General features: G+C 38.9%; 1 protein-coding gene and 1 non-coding gene across 3 annotated transcripts in view; both read left to right on the forward strand.

The window, feature by feature from the left end:
* TMTC2 (transmembrane O-mannosyltransferase targeting cadherins 2) overlaps nt 1–20256 on the forward strand; it is a 385731-nt gene that overhangs the window by 272708 nt on the left and 92767 nt on the right. The gene's annotated exons all lie outside the window — the stretch shown is intronic.
* On the forward strand, nt 14130–14230 carry LOC122686189. The gene has a single exon (XR_006338646.1). It is a non-coding gene; the product is annotated as a U6 spliceosomal RNA (small nuclear RNA).

Here is a 20256-nt window from a genome sequence, read left to right on the forward strand (position 1 = left end):
CGGGCAATCAGAGATCATCTCTCATATTAGGAAACCCTGAAATGTAACAGATTGGAGCTGAAACAAATGGATTAGCAAAAGGAAATGAGGGAACAGAAGGAAAAAAATCGTTCGAGATGGTAATATAGCATTTTGTGGACTGCAGGATGACATAAAAAAAATAAATATGAAAAAATGAGAGCTTTTAGAAATTAAAAAGTGATGGCAAAACAATTTTCATTTGAAGGGTAGGAGAATAAAGATGTGGAAATGTTTTCATATACAAACAAAAAAATAAAATATGTGAAAGAATTATGAAAGAAATTAATATGGGGCCCCAAAAAATAAGGAACAGAGAAAGGGAAAGAACATGACTCAGAATTGGAGGGTATGAATTGCTGTTTGGGCCATTTACAAGATCATACGATGTCTAGTCTAATCAGTTAGAAAAAAATGTGTTTTACCTTATGGAAACCTTTTCCATTTCCTATTCTGATAGGATGGTAATTCACACAGCTTCAAATAAGAAGAGAATTCATATACACCTCTTGCTGCAACTACTGCCTTTAGATGTTCTTATGGAATTAAAATAGAAACATTTTAAATTAGATTGATAAATGGTGGTATTCAAAAAATACCACCTTCAAAAATAAAATTTTCAAATGCCTGATTTATCTTTCCTCCAATAAAATCACTTGGAAAGTAAAAACACTGAAAACCTACCTGTACCTAATTCTGAATATACCTAGACTGTGACATAACTTTGTATATAGAAACTACGTGTCCTTTATTTTTCCTTCTTGTTTTCAAGCCTGAATATTTTAAGTTTCCTGTGCTAAAACTATGATTTTACAAGCTGCTTTATTTTTAAGAAGATGTTTTTACAAACAAAATTTAGCAGTTTTAATTTACTGAAGCATATGGAAGGAAGGGAAGAAAAGACATGTATTACAATTCAAATTCTAATCCCCCCACCAATAGAACTTTTATAGTTTCCGACTTGCTGATTAGATGAAATATAAACCCTATTATGGAATGGCTTAAACTCACAGTGCCAAAAAGTCCAAAACCATCCTTAATAGTTTCTTTTTGAATTATGAGATTTGGCAAATTTCTGATCCCAGTGGATTGCCTTTGTCTAATTTTGGGTTTCTTAGCCTGGTAAAATGCCATTGACTTAACATGAAATTGGCAAGGTAGAAAATGCCACACATTTTGACTTCTGAATGCTTTAAATATAAAATATTATAAAATGGAATTGGCTATTACTCTGAAGAGAGAGGAAAAAAAATGGAATGGTGTTTTTACTGTTTCATCAGAACTGACCAAAGATACAATATGTACAACTGACTTGCAACAAAATTAGACTTATATTGTATATTAAGATTTCATATAAAGAATTACATTTTTCTGAAACAACTTCAACAAAAACAAAAATGTTGGTGCTTTTATTATAGCCAGTTGTAGTGCCCCTATGTCTTTCAGAACATTTTTATACAAATTTTCTTTAAGAATTTTTAGTATAGATAGTATTTAGAAAAGTTCAAGAAGATTTAGGATTTCCCAGAATGCTTTGACAAATTCCGTAGATCAAATCCTTTTTTTTTCCTCTGACAAAAATGTCCTTTTCCTCTCTCTGCCTGTTCAAATTTTATTTCCCTCTGTGAAGTCTTGCCTGAATCTTTTAAGCAATTATTTTTTTTCCTTTCTCTATACTTCATGATTTTCAGTGTCTCTGTAGTGGTACTTTTTCAATTGAATGGCAGATATAAATCTATGTCTTTTGACCCTGAATGTGGGGCAGAGACTAAGTCTTTACTTATCTTTTTATACATTTAGTATAAGGCATTTCACAATCTTAACCACTGTCCTTGCACCCTCCTCTGTATTTCTCTTGTTAAGTTAGGTAAGGACTGGCCTTGTGTCATTTCCCCCGGTTTTGTTTAGGTGTAATTGCTGTGTAGTACTATGTAAGTTGGGCTTCCCCATTGGCTCAGCTGTAGAGAGTCCTCCAGCAGTGCAGGAGACACAGAGACATGGGTTTGATCCCTGGGTCAGGAAAATCTCCTGGAGGATGAATGGCAACCCACTCCAGTATTCTTGCCTGGGAAACCTCATGGACAGGGGAGCCTGCAGGTTACAGTCTGAGGGGTCCCAAATATTTGGACACGAGTTAGTGACTAAGCAACAACAACAGGCTATATAAGTTAAAGGTGTACAGGTAGCTGATTTTTAAATATTCTTGTTTCCCTAGTCTGAATCTCATGTCCTCATTAGTCCCTTCATTTTGCCAACATGTGCATTGAGATTTATTAATCCATGCTAAGGCATCACTCTAATTCCCAGAGGTATATACGGAATAAATGAATGAGAGTGGCTTGATTGTAGAGTGGATACAGTGTAATTTTCAAGACCCTGGAAGGGGAGGTAGGCACAAGAGGGTGTACATCTCCTCAATGTCTGTGATTGATATGTGTTATTTCATGAAGCTTTATGATGAGTAAAGCCTTTGTTTCATAAATGAGAAAACTGAGCTTCTAAGATTTAAGATATGTCCCAAGAATAAATAAGCTACTCAATAGTAGAATTGGATACATCCTCAAGGACTTCTGAATTAAGCATCGTTAATATTCATTCTATATTAAATAATTTTGTGTGATGCTTTCCTCCCTTTTATACCTGATTAGAGATGCTAAAAGTAAGCTAGTGCTCCCCTTAGGCAAAGTAACCTTATGCCTCCCCATAAGGTATGAAAATAGCTTATTTCTAGGCATTACCTCTAAATACTAGTTTAGTTTGAATGGGTAAACACATTTTTATTGTTAAGCTTTATAGTTCATGAGCTTAGGACTTCTGTTTTTGGCTATTGACACTTTTTAGGTCATGTGTTAATCACCAATGTTCCAGGGTGCCCTAGAAAATAGTTAGTTCTGCTTTAGGGTCATTGGTAGCCTCCATGTTTAAATATAGTTGGACCTGAGTGACCCAACTATAGAATATATAGAACTTTCATACCAATCTCATGTCCAGTTAAAATACTAAACACAAGTTCTCTTTAAAATTGTGATTTATTCCTTGTTTGAACTTTGTTACCTAGGACTAATGCCATGAATTTAAAATTGGACAAGCATTGAGAAAGAAAGGAGTAAGTTTCCGTTATCACCATGTTTCAAATGGTTTTATAGTTATTTCTAAAACCATGTATGTACTTTAGTTGTGTGTACATCCTTACTTTTTTGGTTTTTGTTGTTGTTTTTTTTTGATCCTCCTTTTGTCCTTGTTCAGTTTATTTCAGCGAAATATTTTGTAGTTTTTTTGAGCCAGTGAAATTAGTATTGATTTAAATTGTAGTAAAAGGAGCTTGGCTGTTAGGTTATTTTCCAGATTTAGGTTAGTAAGAGAGAAGGAAGGATATGGGAGACTCTGACAGTAATTCTTGATACAGCAAACCTTTATTTTGGCTACTGCATGGAAGTACTGAGCCAGATTTCTGTGTCTAGCCAAAGTTAATTGGGCTACATAAAACTCCAGTTGTGAAAGTACTTGAAGTTCCATGGAAAAGTTCCATACCCCAGGCTAGAATGGTGTCAGTGTAGTTTATCTGGAAGTGCAGCGTTGTGTGTTTCCTTGGGCCTTTTGTAATGATTATTACTGTTTAGAGCTGAGATTATTTTTCCATTTGGTCTTCTCTAAAGCAAAACTCTTCCCACTTTGCACGTTGACTAACATTTAGGTTCCTTTGTTTTATTATAATCACGGTACAGTCATGTTTAGATTGGAGGGAGCAGGAAACAAAAATTTTTCCTGTGACTCACTGAGTGATTATTATGGACATATACCCTTGAAGTTACAAAACTTACTCTGTGAAAAGAGAAGGCATATATCACATATATTGTGCTACTGAAATATTGACTGAAATATAGAAGAAAATTTAATTCAATGCAGTGTTCAGCTAAGCATTTTATATGAAGTTGCCATGTCTAAACTTATTAGCATTCTGGCAGTAATTCACTTATCATTGTATTATTTTTACTCTAAATCATAATGAATCGTATAGTTGTTTTTATGCATTTTGATATGTAGAATCAATCTCTTTTTAAATTTAGGTGTAATTATAGAATCAATCTTATAATTACTCTACTTGTTGCCACCAAGTAACCTACGAATCCAAGTACCTCTGAAGTATATCAGAATTTTATTCTGCTTTTGCATGTCAGTTATTGAAAGTCATTGTTAAGAGATATTTTCTTTTGTCAGATATTCTCAGAAATAGTAAAATCAAAATACTCAAATTCTCAGGCATTGAAAGTCACGTGAAATAATGATACCTGGCTTTATATGTAAGTATTATGATGCTATGTTTGAAAAGAAATGCTAGCTTTTTATTTAGGGATAAATAAGATGATACTGGGTTTCCCAGGTGGCTCAGTGGTAAAGAATCTGCCTGCCAATGTAGGAGACACGGGTTTGATCCCTAGGTTAGGAATATTCCCTGGAGAAGGAAATAGCAACCCACTTCATTACTGTTGCTGGACAACTCTCATGGACAGAGGAGCCTGGCGGGCTACAGTTCACTGGAGTTACAAAACAGTCATATACCATGGAGTGACTGAGCATGATACAACATAACCTAACATCACAATTTCCACCTTGTTATTCTTTCTGCTACATTATGTTGACTTTCTTGTCATGTAGTAAAGCATGAACACATTTTAATGTGAGTTAAACTTCATTTATAATTTATATTTTTCAGTTTGATAATTTTAATAGGAGAAAATTTGAGCATCTTTAGTTATTAAAACAGCACACTTATTTAAACCCATGTTTATGTTTTGCTCAGTTGGTAAAGAATCTGCCTGCATTGCAGGAGACCTGGGTTCGAGCCCTGGGTAGGGAATATCCCCTGGAGAAGGAAAGGGCAACCCACTCCAGTATCTTGCCTGGAGAAGTCCATGGACAGAGGAGCTAGGCAGACTACAGTCTGTGGTATTGCAGAGTCGGACACGACTGAATGATTAGTTTTACTTTATTTTTTTAAAAGGTGGTACTGACCGCATACATTTTCAAAACAAATGTCTTCTATTCCAGTGATTGGACCAACACTTCCTAAAGAAAGTTGCCTTTTTTTCCCCCGTAACATCTGAATGTGTGTGTGTGTGTGTGTGTGTATTTATACAAACAGATCCACACACAGAGGCATATATGTAAATGAAGCCACATCTGTTCTGAAATGTGAGAGATTTCATTTTTGAAGCCTCATAAACAGTAAATAGTACAGATGAACCTATTCTCAAAGCAGAAACAGAGACACTAGGCATAGAGAACAAATGCATGGACACCGAGGAGAGAGTGGGTGGGCTGAGTCGGGAGACTGGGGTTGACATGCAGACACTGCTGGTCTTTGGTGCGGTGCTCAGTCATGTCTGACTCTTTGTGATCCCATGGACTGTAGCCCGCCAGGCTCCTTTGTCCATGAATTCTCTAGGCAAGAATACTGGAGTGGGTTGACATGCCCTCCTCCATTTATATACTATGATGTAAAAATAGTTTATTAGCGAGAGCCTACTGTATAGCACAGGAGGAGGAAAGGTTCCACCTGTTCACAGGACATATATATTTTTTTTTTTTTTTGGGTCACAGGACATATATTAAGTTAACCTTACAAATGCATTTCAATGTACATTAGGTACAGACAAATACTGTTTGATTCCACTTATACAAGGTACCTGTAATAGTCAAATTCATAGAGTCAGAAAGTATACTGGTGGATGCCTAGAGCCTGGGAGTAGAGAGGGAAAATGGGGAGTTAGTGTTTAATGAGGACAGTTTCAGTTTAGGAAGGTGCAAAATTCGAGATGGATGATGGTGAGATTTGCACAACGATGTGAAGGTACTTACTGCCACTGAACTATACAGTTCAATTTGGTTAAAACCGTATGTTTTATATTGTGTGACTTTTACCTCAATTAAAAAAATGAAAAAATAAAAGCAGGGGCTACTCTTTGTTGTGGTGTGTGGGCTTCTCTTGTTGTGGAGCAGGGGCCCTAGAGCATGTGGACTTCAGCAGTTGTAGCGTGAGGACTCAGTAGTCATGGCGTACAGGCTTATTGACCCAAGGCGTGTGGAATCTTCTCGGATCAGGGACAGAACCTGTGTCCCCTGCAAGCAGATTCCTAACCACTGGACCACCAGGGATGTCCAAGAAATCTAATGTATTTTTTAATCTTATTTCTCCATTGGTACTTTCTTTTCTCTGACTTTAAGATTTTCTCTTCGTCTTTAGTTTTCTTGTTTGGACACACTATGCCTAGGCTTATTATTTGGGGAATTTCTCTGGTTTAGTGCTCTCTGTGTTTTCTGAACCTATGGTTTGGCGTTTATTATATTTTGGGAAGTTGTGCATCAATATTAGTTTAAATATTTCTTCTGCCCTCTTGTCTTTCTTTCCCATCTGATATTCCAGTTACTGGTGTGTTACATGTTTTGAAATTTTCCTGTAGTTCTTGGATGTTCTGTACTTTTCATTCATTTTTCTCATTACATTTCAGTATGGGAAGTTTCTATTGACTTATCTTTAAATTCATTGACTCTGTGGTCATGTTGAGTCTTCTAACGATCTCATTAAATTTATTCTTCATTTCTGTTATGATATTTAGCTTTTCCTTTTAATTCTTCCTTAGGATATTTCTCTGCATACATTATACATGTGTTCCTGCATGTTGTCTACTTTTCCATTAGTCTTTCACATGTTAGTCATAGTTATTTTAAGTTTCTTTTCTGACAATTATAACATGTTTCATGTTTCAGTATCTTAGTATGGCTCTGATGCTAACTTCGTCTTTTTGGACTGTGTTTTTCTTTCCTTTTGTCATGCTGTGTAATTTTTTTGTGTGGGATGTTGGATATGTTCAATTCATAATGGAGTATATTTCACAAAGACTATTCTTCTTCGCCTGCCTTCACCAGGAGGGCATCTTTTTTGGTTCTTTACTGTGAGAACCTTGCTGGGTTCTTTGGAAATTAAGACCATGGAAGAGTGGGAACCACACTCTCCACCCAAAGACTGTCCTTCAGGAGTTTCTCCCTCTCAGGCTAATCCACGTTGGCTTCCAGCAGGTCATCAAAAGTACTACTTACAGTGTGCCCATCAGTTCAGAGCTCCTCATTTGACGAAGACTCTTTGGGAGGTTGATGTCTAATGAGTTCTATGGAGCCTTCATGGCACATTTACCAATCGAGATCAAGAGGGCCTGAGATGTTGACAGTGGTAATTTAGACCTGAGCTGAAGACTATTAAGTAGACTATTAAATTGTCTATCTAAAGGCAGAGAAGTTCAGATTTCCTATTTTCCATCTCTGTGTCACCTCTGTACTTGATTTTTTTCCTATTTAGTGACCCACATTTTCTTGCGATCTTGCACATTTTCTCTTAAGAGAGAGAGAAAATCTTATTCTGTAATAATGCCAAAACATCCATGTGTGTGTGCTTCTCCCGCACACTCAGCTGAGACTTGGGAAGGATCCAGTTTGGAGATATGCTTGTCATATGCATTTATACATACAAACTCATTCTCCTGGTAATCTGCCAGTGTCTGACCATTTACTGTGTGTGTGTTTTCCCTTTTTGCCTGGATTAAATGTTCCTATAATTGTATATGTACTACTTCTGGTCACTTCACACTCTGGAAATTAAAGTGAATGAGCTTTGCTTACTAAACAATGCTTATTAAACAGAGTTTAATATTTAATTTCAATAGCTCTTTCTTTGTAAGTCACAGAAATTTATTATTCACAGAAGGTGACTCAAGAATCATTAGACTAACAGAAAGTAGAAATTTAGTAACTTGTGTTGTTAAGTAACCTTATTTTTTCAAATACATGGGTTTTGAGATGGTTGGTATCAAATGAACCTTTGTTAGCTTCAGGGTCTTTTAATGGTGTTAAAACAAGGGACGTTTTCTCCATTAAACTGACTTTCTAAATAATTTCCTGAATTTGGATATTGTCGAGAGAACTTGTAAGCCACCAGAACTTGGACTGAGCAGGTACTCTGTTGTCTCGATGCCTGGCCAACTTTTTCTCTGTGAACCAGCTGAAGTATGATACCTCCTTTTTGAGACCTCCCCTCCCTGGACTTGCTCAGACACAACAGATTCCTTGGTCTCTGTGTTCTCCTTAGGTACTATGTGCAATGAGAGCCCTTTTAAGTATGATCTTACAATTGGTAAAGGCCCATTTCCAGAGTCACCATGTATTATTCAGTCTATGAGAGCAGGAGTCATCTCATAATCCAGTGCCTGACACTGTGCTTGGCATACAGTGGATACTCTCTGAATCTCTGCTGAGGGATGAAGGGGGTGGGGGCATGAGTGTATGGGTTGACCTACTCCATAAAGCTCATCTTTAAATAGCATAATGATTCCTCATAATAAACTTCTGGACCAGGTCAATAATGTAATACCTTAACTGTGAAATCAGATTGTCTCTGTTTGAACCCCAGTTCAGACAAATCAAGCTTTTGTGCCTTGGACAAAGTAGACTAATCTCACTGTCCCTCAGCTTCTTATTTTGTAAGACAGATAATAATAATATCGCAGGTATAGTACAAGGATTTAAAGTGACAACACACAGAAAGAGCCTGGAATAGCACCTGGCACGTAGTAAGCTGGTCTTACAGTGTTTCTGTTCTTTTCTTATAACCTGTAAAGAGAAAGTAGAATTGCAATGTGCTAGGACATCAGACTCCCAGAAAAATCTGTCTTGGGGAAGCAGAGATGAATGGAAACTTAATTACGCTTGACAAGGATCAGATGGCCTTGTGCTGTGAAAGGATATCTTTGTTCATGTCTTCTTTGTTAGGAGTGTGGCGGAAATAGGAAGCTGAGGTCGCAGTAAGACCTCACCGATGCTGCTGTTGGAGTCTCCTGGTTTCAGCTGATATTCCAGTGTCATAAAGCCATTGTTGACTCGTCTGTTTTAGGTGAATACTTGTGAGAGGGAAACAAGAATTAGGGTAACTATAGAATATTTGTCCAAACCAGGAAGGGGTGGCTATTATTTTTACACTGTAACACTGGACACAGAGTAGTTTCAGGCAAACCAGAATTACTTCTGAGAATTACTTACACAATGAGAAGCACAGTATACTATTTCAATATGCATGTAGTCTGGTTGGTATAAGAACCTTTCTAGGACATTTTGGCTTCCCTGATAGCTCAGTTGGTAGAGAATCCTCCTGCAATGCAGGAGACCCTGGTTCGATTCCTGGGTCAGGAAGATCCACTGGAGAAGGGATAGGCTACCCACTCTAGTATTCTGGCCTGGAGAATTTCATGGACTGTATGGTCCATGGGGTCCCCAAAAGTTGGACACGACTGAGCCACTTTCACTTTCAAGACATTTTACCTTTGATAGGACTCTTTACCTTAAAGTCCTTTCAGAAGAAAATAAGGGGGTCATTCATTCCATTTAATTTTGTTTGTTAAAAATTAAAATACAGTGGATTTTAGGTCTTGGCTACTATGGCCAGTCTCCGTGTCAGCTGGCTGGATCTAGGGGAGAAGGAACTGGCATTCCTTTTCTCTGTCATGGATTGAAAAGCAGTGGAAGCAAAGGAGTATGATGTGAATTAAGAGCTTAACTTTCTTTAATCTGAATTTTTAACCAATGATGACTTCCCTGAATTGAACTCTATTTTTTAAGCCAGTAGAGTTTAATCAGTCCATATCCTTTGATTGACAATTGAGAAAAGCAAAGCCTATTCAGATTAGTGGTTTTCCTTGGTGATTCATCTTCTTGGTATCAGAACCAGACTAGAATTCAGGTTCCTGCTGTGCTCAGATGGTAAAGAATTTGCTTGCAATGCAGGAGAACTGGATTTGATCCCTGGGTTGGGCAGATCCTCTGGAGAAGGAGATAGCTACCCATTCCAGTATTCTTGCCTGGAGAATTCCATGGACAGAGGAGCCTGGTGGGCTATAGTCCATGGGTCACAAAGAGTCAGACACAACTGAGTGACTAACACTTTCTGTGACTGAATCCAGTGCTTTTATTCAGTATACTGGTTCAGTCATCAAAGAAATTTACACCTAAATAAATTAAATAACCCTCTCTATCCTTACTGCTGAAGATTTCGACCAGAAAAAGGTATGAAATTAGGGAATTATTTACATCTGGCTTTATCTTCTTGTGAGAGCATTTGGATTTTAGAGTTGTGGCAGCCTGCCAGTGGCAAATGGAGGTGCAGGGATCGCCTCCCCGTTACCCACTAGCTTTCATGGCGTCAGGGGGTTGCTTGTTCTCCTTTGTGGCCCAGCCGCAATGCAGCTGTTGTTGGCACTCCTGCTTCTCCACTCTCACAGTGCAGCTTTCCTAACCATCCCCATGGGGTTAACTTCTGAGCACGAGTGTCAGCTCTGAACTCTGTGAGCCAAAGCCGCCTCTTGGGGACCAGTCAGCGTAGCAGCTTTCCACGCCATGGCTAAACAGTTTGGGATGAAGAAATCCAGCAATTTCTCATGACAAACAAGAAGCACCCATTTGCACAAACAGTGCAGCCGAATGGTTGGAGTTGTTGCAATAGCTAAATCTGGGGGCTTTCCAGTGACACTGATTCCTGAAACAGAGATCACATGGACCACTTTATCCATCTAAAGTGTCCTATTAGTGTCTATTTTCTGTGAACTTGTGGTGCCATCTTATGGACCACGGAAGGCTAATTGAAATTGTGGTTTCTTTTTTTTCCCCTTGTATAGAGGAGGTATTGACAAAAGTGACAGGGGTGACATTCTGTGTATCGCTCGAGCCTCATGATGTTGTCAGATTTACCCACTGAAGCCTACACACTCTATCATGGAGGCAGCAGGACTTTCCAATGAGAATATGAAGTGTGTTTTCAGTATTTGCTTTTCTAAGATATTTAAAGTTTTCATGCATTTATGACTACCTACCATGCATCTGGCAGCTTTCCAGGTGGTGCTAGTGGTAAACAACCCACCTGCCCGGGCAGGAGATGTAAGAGTTTCAGGTTCGATTCCTGGGTCAGGAAGATCCCCTGGAGGAGGGCATGGCAACCCACTCCAGTATTCTTGCCTGGAGAATCCCATGGACAGAGGAGCCTGGAGGGCCACAGTTCATAGGGTCACAAGGAGAGTCAGACATGACTGAAGAGACTTCACGCACACAGCATCTGGCCCTTGGCTAAAAGTGAGGTCACTCAGTTGTGTCCGACTCTTTGCAACCCCATGGACTATAGCCTGTTAGGCTGCTCCATTTGTGGGATTTTCCAGGCAAGAATACTGGAGAGGGTTGCCATTTCCTTCTCCAGGAGATCTTCCCAACCCAGGGATAGAACCCGGGTCTCCTGCATTGTAGGCAGATGCTTTTACCCTCTGAGCCACCAGGGAAATCCTGGCCCTTGGCTGAGTGTTGACTAAATCAATCTCCTAGAGTGGTTTACGATTAGAAGAGATTACAAGTGGGAATAGGTATGCGGTATGGTAAGGGTCTGGTAAGGGTCACAACAAAAGCAAGAATCAAGTGCTCTCTTAGGGGACCCAGAAGGAAAAGACTCAGTTTAAAGAATTCTGAACTGGTTTATTTTGGCCTTGGTTATAATTGGAAAGTTAACTAAGAATTCTAGAATTTTGAGCTTTTCTCTTTTAATTTTCAGTTCAACTATGAAAAAGTAAATCTACACATTAATCTTTATTTCCAGTTCCAATTTATGTTTTGATTTTCTGTATTCTTTTTCCAAACACTCAATATGCCTCATTCCCTTCTACTGACATGATCATGTCCCCTCTCCTTCAGAGCCAGACATATTGACCGAGGGTATCATTTTCATCAACTCTCTCCCCAGACTTACCCCAACTCCTTCTATATATAAAAATACACCTTACTGAACTTACTAGTGTCTGATCTCTATGTCACTAAACCCACTGGGTGTTTTTCAGAAATTGACATAATTGACTACTCATGTCTTCTTGAAATACTGTTTTACCTTAATTCAGTTCTCTTGATTCAGCCTGACTAACAAACCACATCTTTGACAACTCAGATGTCTCAAAGGCACCTCAGTCTGTACAGTTCTCAGAACTGAGCTCATGATTTCCCCCCTTAACCTGGTCTTTTTTTCCATTGTTTACCTACTTTATCTCAGTTTCAGGATCAGAAACCTTGAGGTCATCTTTGTGACCTCCATCTCACACCCTCTCCCTCTCCTGTCCATCTTGTAATCCTATCTGTATTACCTAAATATCCCTCCTGTCAGTCCACTAATCTTCCTCTCCATTATCAGCCCATCACTCTCTTTTAAAAGCCTGGATTAATCTGCCTGCTTCCCTTCTGTTCCCATTACAGCTGTTATCCACACAACCTTCAGAGTGATATTGACAAAACAGATAAGGACAAATTCCTTCATGGAATCTATCTGCCAGGTGGGCTCTGCCTTCAACCTTTTCGAGTAGCCCACCTCCATTCCTTCTCTCTGGCTCCCTCACCCTGGCTTTTTGCAGTGTTTTTGCCACAGAGATGTTACCTTTGTTGTGTCTCTACTTCACGTATTTTTGTCTCCCTTCAACTAGTCAATCACACAGCTCTCAGATTTTTTAGAGCAAGCAGCACTTCCTTTTGGAAGACTTTCCCAAGTACTTCAGCTAGTTCTAAGTGAAATTCACTTAGAATATTATGTTGTACTCATAACACCTACAGTTTTGGACTCTTCATTAAGGCAAAGGTTGTCCCTAATTCACCATTCTTATCCTAGTGCTTAACACAGTCCCCAGTAAATATTTATTGGATTAAGAAATAAATGAATAAATTTAATGGATTCCTGAAAGTTCATTGTTTTCATTACAAACAGATATTTTTCTATTTAATTTATGAGTCAAAGAGAAATTCTGTGTACTATTCTGAAGTCTAAATATAGCTCATTTTGATATTTAAAAATGATTTCATAATTCTAAAGTAAAATTTTAGGATATATGTGTCTGCAATTTAATTATAAATGTGTTTAAAGCAAATTTCTACTTCACCACAACATCCTTAGACATTTTAATAATAAAATGTTCTGATAAATTTATTTTATAGATGGAAAAGAGTTTTAACTTAACTGAGTTTAGGGTAGCAATGCAATGTAACAGCCTAAGCAGTTTGTCCAGATAGAGCTTAAGATGTGGTTGCATCCTATCAAATTAGTTATCTCCTACTGAACTGTTATTGTAGTATGTGTGGATGACCTCTTTAAGCTTGAAGGGGAAATATGCAAGTGAACAAATGTAGAAAGGAAGTAAAAATTTGTTATATAACAGGATATCTGAATAAGCTAAACATCTTTCATTATGTAATATTTTAGAAATTGGCTGTTTGTATTAATACCTTAAAAATCTTAACTTTTTTTTACTCATAAATGTCAAAGCTGTATAGAAAGCAACATATAATTTATTTTTTACTAATATTTAAAATACTTGTGAAAGTCAAGCTACTTATTTTAAATAGTTATTTAAAATATTTTTCTTCTCTTTTACTGAAGCCATGCTTTAAATTGAAGGCTTGTTTTCTTTTTGTTTGGTTTTGTTTTTGCCCTTTTTCCTTTTTTTTGCTTTCCTCTTGGCATTCTTGCAAATTTTCCTTTAACTTCTCAGGGAAGCTACCAGATATCTGGTGTTTTTGCCAAGCCTTGATCTGTGACTTCCTTTCTGGTCAGGCTTTCTGAATTAGTCCTCCATACTCTCCTGCTCTAGTGTCTCAATCAAATAGGAATTGATGACTCCACTACACACACACCTTCCTACCAACACTTGCTCTCAAGAAATCTTTTTCCTGTGTATAAATGATACCTGCATTCACCTAGGTGCCACAAGCCAAAGCTATGGAGTCATCTTTGACTCCTGTTTTTATGTCATACCTATATCCAGTCTTACCAGTCATATATCTACAAGATATTCCACACCTAACCACATCTCACTGGCTCCTCTGCTTTTACCCGAGTCTTTGCCATGGAGTATTAACAGCCTCCTAAGTGGTCTCCCTTTTTCCTATGCCTCATGCAGTCAGTTTTCCAGTCAAGATCTCAGTTTTTTTTGTAAAAATATGTAAGATCATGTTGTACTTCCGTGGTGTTCCTTTCTAGTTAAAAGAAATTCCAGGGCTTGCTTCAGCAGCACATACACTAAAATTGAAATGACACAGAGAGGATTATCATGGCCCTCACACAAGGATGACATACATTCATGAAGTGTTCCATGTTTTGTGTAGTTCCCATATTTTGGTGGCTTTGCTGGTTAACACCAAGGAAATGCTACGAGTCAAAGCAACATGTGACATCCAATATTGAAACTATGACTTTTACTACCAAAAAAGAAAAGTTAACTCCAGACTCCTTACAGTGACTACTTTGCCCTACGCAATCTGATCACTCCAGTCTCTCACGCTCATTTCCTGTGATTCTTTGTGGCGTTTACTCCCCTGCCGCCATATTGGTTTTCTTGTTAGGTTTCAACGTTCCAATCATGCCATGTCTTTGCATGGTTCACTCACTTCCTTTATTTAGGTTGCTTTTCCAGTGTCAGCAGAGGCTTTTCTGGACGACTTTCTCAAACTCCATCCCACCTGCAGTGTGTGTTGCTCTCTCACATTAGCTTGTGTTATTTTTTTTACCAGACTACTCTAGACCGACAGTGTCACTGCTCCTGTGTGAACTAGCATTCCACCACTAGAGTGTGAACTACAGGAGGGCAGGAACTTCATCTTGATTACCAGGACTGTAACACAGCGTGGCACATCAGTTCAGTTCAGTTCAGTCGCTCAGTCATGTCCGACTCTTTGCGACCCCATGAATCACAGCATGGCAGGCCTTCCGGTCCATCACCAACTCCCGGAGTTTACTCAAACTCATGGCCATCGAGTTGGTGATGCCATCCAGCCATCTCATCCTCTGTCGTCCACTTCTCCTCCTGCCCTCAATCCCTACCAGCATCAGGGTCTTTTCCAATGAGTCAGCTCTTCAAATCAGGTGGCCAAAGTATTAGAGTTTCAGCTTCAGCATCAGTCCTTCCAGTGAACACCTAGGACTGATCTCCTTTAGGATGGACTGGTTGGATCTCCTTGCAGTCCAAGGGACTCTCAAGAGTCTTCTCGAACACCACAGTTCAAAAGCATCAGTTCTTCGGCACTCAGCTTTCTTCACAGTCCAACTCTCACATCCATACATGACCACTGGAAAAACCATAGCCTTGACTAGACGGACCTTTGTTGGCAAACTAAAGCGGGAGCTTAATCCATTTCTGAGTAGTGAAATGTCACATCTCTGAAGAATTCCATTTCCAGTGGATGAAGTTGTTCTGTGTTTTCAGGACACTTAGTTTGGCACTAATGCAGCAGTATTTTTTTAATAGTTTACTTTATGTGCGTACTTCCCTCAGCATTAGTCTTAAGATACCAGAGAATGAACCCTCTCATTCACCTTTGAAATCCAGCAGTAAAATGAGCCAGTGATACAGGTAGTGCTAGCCTCCCGTTTAAAATACTCTTTAATTAAAAAAAAACAATTAATTAGAACATATTTATGCAGCATCTTGCAACCTGCTTATTTCATTTAGCAATGGATCATAAAATGTCTTGTGGTTTAAATACTTTCTACAAAATCATTTTAATAGATACATATTTCATTGAAATGGCATGTGGTTAACCAAGTTTATGCTGGTAGACACTGAGTTTGTGTAAACAATGCTGCAATGAAAATAAATAGCTACCTCTTGGAATTTACAGGTATTTCCTTAAGACAAATAACTAGAGAGAGAATTGTTTAGCCAAGTGTATCTGTGACTTAAAGGTTCAAATTACTCCCAGGAAGATCTTACTATCTTTTACTATACTTTAGCTATGTGTTAGCTGAGTGCAGTTTCTAATGAACCATCAGGAATACTGAGTTCTGTAATTTGGGAAACTTTGCTGATAGATGAATATTAACATCTCAACGTATTAATTTACCTTTTAGGTAAATTGTATATTACGTAAATGTAACTATCTTCTTTAGGGATATTGACCCTTATATTTTGGTATTAGCAAGCTGCTGATTTGTGCCTGTTGCTCATGTAACATGTTTGATGTTGAAGCCAGAATACCAGCCGCATATGGGTGATGTACTTTAACATCTTCGAATGAAATCCAGTCTGCTGCAGTCTTTCATCCCACTTTGTCTGCCATTTCATTTCAGCCAGTTTTGTGGCCTCCTCCCGTCCAGAGGTTCACCTAAATGTGAAGGCCTATTGGTATTCAAAAAGCAAGGAAGGAAGCTGCCCGAGTCCACTGGGTGTGAGCTACTTCCTCACCTTGAAGTCTGATGGCTCTGCAGTGGGACCTGGGATGGGTCTCAGGGAAGCTTTGCTCAGGTCTGGGAGTTGTGGTTCTGGGCCCCAGCCTTGCCCAGGCATGCCCCAGAGCCATTCCTCCCTGCTGAGGTCTCAACACTTATTCTGGATGCTACCCCTGGACACTGAGAGGTCACTCCCTGTCACCACTGGCTGCCATTAATTTGACATATGTTTAGGCTTAATGACAATATATTCCAAGTGTCTGTAAAGTGGCTTCTGCTTTGGGACGTTTAGGAAAAGAGATCACCAAAGACCTGACAATTATAGAAGGTGAAACTTGAGGGACTATTCAGTGAGAAACACAAACTATTATCATTAAGCTATTTAGCCACATTCATTTTTTTTTTAATTTGTAACATTATTCTACTATTTTTAAAACTTTCCAGAAGAAATAGTATTCTGCCCCTAAAAAAATGAATGTTATCATCAAATTTTGGGTTCCTGATAATTTGATGGTAAATATTGTAGTAGTATAATAATAAAGTATTTCATCCTGAAGGTTATCATTGCCCTTGCCCCTTCACTTTGCCTTTAATTAGGGTTATCTCTGGCTGATTATGCATAATGACTTTAGAGAGGACTTTAGAACTAAATGCTTTGATGTAAATCATCTTCATGAGTAAGATTTAATTCAATTGTTAGATTTTTTAAAAAATGATCTATTTCTTGTGAGGAGAAAACGTTTTATATCATGAAGACACTTCACATATAAACACTGATGTTAAGATGTACTATCAAACAATGCTTCTTCTGTTTGTAAATGAGAACCTTCACAAATTATTTTTTCAAGGCTGTTTTATTGCTTTTCCTTTTGCACTCAAACTATAATGCAGCTGTAAATAACACATGTACCAAACTATATATAAGCTTTTGGGCTTCCCAGGTGTCACAGTAGTAGAGAATCCACCTGACAATGAAGGAGATGCAAGAGATGTGGGTTCAATCCTTGGGTGGGTAAGATCCGCTGGACTAGGAAATGGCAACCCACTCCAGTATTCTTACCTGGAAGATTACATGGACAGAGGAGCTTGGCACTGAGCATGCACACACTAAGTTGCATATATGCTTTTGCGTGCTCAGTCATGTCCAGCTCTTCGTGACCCCATTGACTATAGCCCACTAGACAAAGGTTCCTCTGTCTATGGGATTCTTTAGGCAACAATACTGGAGTGGGTTGCCATTCCCTTCTCCAGGGGAGAATCCAGGTCTTCTGCAGGCCAGGAGGATTCTTTACTACCGGGGAAGCCCATATAAGCTTTTAGATCCATTTTATTGGCTGCTTCCCTTTCTTATTTCTTGTCCATGTAGATACACATTTGAATGAATGACAAACAGTTACCATGGTCAGACATTCCCCCCAAATAAACACTAAATGTATGAAAGTGACTGCTGGATCACAATTGCAGAAAGAGACTCTTCTACAGTAAACTTAAAGCAATGTCTAAGTAGGAGTAGGGTGACCTAAGGAAAATCCTCTGGTTTATTTTTTATATTATTCCAATGGATGTTACTGGGTTTCCTAGTTGACTCAGTGGTCAAGAATCTGCCTGCCAATGCAGGAGATGCAGAAGACAGGGGTTTGATCCCTGGGTCAGGAAGGTCCTTGGAGAAGGAAATGGCAACCCACTTATTCTTAGCTGGAGAATCCCATGGACAGAGGAGCCTGGAAGGCTGTACAGTCCATGGGATTGCAAAAAGTTGGATATGTCTGAACACCCATGCCCACAACTGGTGTTCCTACCAATGCTGAAGACACATGTAATCCCTTTTTGGAATATAAATATTTGGATGAGAATCAGGCTAGTCTGAGGACCACTTTTTATGGTTTATCGGGAGGCTTGGGTTCAATCCCTGAGCTGGAAAGATTCCCTGGAGGAGGGCGCAGCAACCCACTCCAGTATTCCTGCCTGGAGAATCCCCATGGACAGCGGTGCCTGGCAGGCTGCAGTCCATGGGGTCGCAAAGAGTTGGACACAACTGAGCAACTAAGCACAGCACAGCACAGACCTTGGCTCATGTGACAGTTTCCACATGTAAAGTGGAGAAATTACTGCTTTATTCATAGCTCTGTTCAGTTCAGTTCAGTTCAGTCGATCAGTCGTGTCCGACTCTTTGTAACCCCATAAATCGCAGCACGCCAGGCCTCCCTGTCCATCACCAACTCCCAGAGTTTACTCAAACTCATGTCCATCAAGTCAGTGATGCCATCCAGCCATCTCATCCTCTGTCGTCCCCTTCTCCTCCTGCCCCCAATCTCTCCCAGCATCAGGGTCTTTTCAAATGAGTCAACTCTTTGCATCAGGTGGCCAAAGTATTGCCGTTTCCACCTCAGCGTCAGTCCTTCCAATGAACACCCAGGACTGATCTCCTTCAGGATGGACTGGTTGGATCTCCTTGCAGTCCAAGGGACTCTCAAGAGTCTTCTCCAACACTTCTCCAACAGTTCAAAAGCAGCAATTCTTTGGTACTCAGCTTTCTTTATAGTCCAACTCTCACATCCATACATGACCACTGGAAAAAACCATAGCCTTGACTAGATGGACCTTTGTTGGCAAAGTAATGTCTCTGCTTTTTAATATGCTATCTAGGTTGGCCATAACTTTCCTTCCAAGGAGTAAGCGTCTTTTAATTTCATGGCTGCAGTCACCATCTGCAGTGATTTCGGAGCCCCTCCGAAAAAGAAATCTGACACTGTTTCCACTGTTTCCCCATCTATTTGCTATGAAGTGATGGGACCAGATGCCATGACCTTAGGTTTCTGAATGTTGAACTTTAAACCAACTTTTTCACTCTCCTCTTTCACTTTTATCAAGAGGCTTTTTAGTTCCTCTTCAGTTTCTGCCATAAGGGTGGTGTCATCTGAATATCTGAGGTTATTGATATTTCTCCCAGCAATCTTGATTCCAGCTTGTGCTTCATCCAGCCCAGCCTTTCTCATGATGCACTCTGCATATAAGTTAAATAAGCAGGGTGACAGTATACAGCCTTGATATACTCCTTTTCCTATTTGGAACCAGTCTGTTGTCCCATGTCCAGTTCTAACTGTTGCTTCCTGACCTGCATATAGGTTTCTCAAGAGGCAGGTCAGATGGTCTGATATTCTCATCTCTTTCAGAATTTTCCACAGTTTATTGTGATCCACCAAGTCAAAGGCTTTGGCATAATCAATAAAGCAGAAATAGATGTTTTTCTGGAACTCTTTTGCTTTTTTGATGATCCAGCAGATGTTGGTAATTTGATCTCTGGTTCCTCTGCCTTTTCTAAAACCGGCTTAAAACCGGCTTGAACATCTGGAAGTTCACAGTTCATGTATTGATGAAGCCTGGCTTGGAGAATTTTGAGCATTACTTTACTAGCGTGTGAGATGAGTAGCTCTGTAGTTTACTGAAAATGTGACCACATGAATCACTAAGGAGTTACTGTATGCTATTAAGTTATGTACAATAATGGTAGCCTGTTCATTTGTTGACTGATAATTATATTTATAGAATATTTGAATGGCTATAGATGAAAAAGTAAAGTCTTAAGGGAGTAATCTTGTTTAGAGGACAAAATTAGTATGCTACTTATATTACAAATATATATATATGCAAGAATGCAGAATCTTAATATTTTCAGGTCATTCAGTAAAATAGCAGTTCTGAGCTATGGCATCAAAACACAGTTGTGTGTAGGGTAATAGATGTATGAGTGATTTGCTACTAAAAATAAGTAAAAAGATTGGTGTATGGTTAACTTTTAAAAATGAGACAGTTCAAGCTGAAGCCATTGATAGTATACAATTATCTCATGTTTAATATTACTGAGTGCTTCCTTAAGTAGGAGCTCCAAGTTTGGTAGGAGTTGTGTTTATGTAAATATTACTATATAAGTATCTATTTTTTGTATTCCTTCATTTTGTAGT

Source organism: Cervus elaphus, chromosome 3, assembly GCF_910594005.1.
Source record: "Cervus elaphus chromosome 3, mCerEla1.1, whole genome shotgun sequence".
NCBI classification, from domain to species: Eukaryota; Metazoa; Chordata; class Mammalia; order Artiodactyla; family Cervidae; genus Cervus; species Cervus elaphus.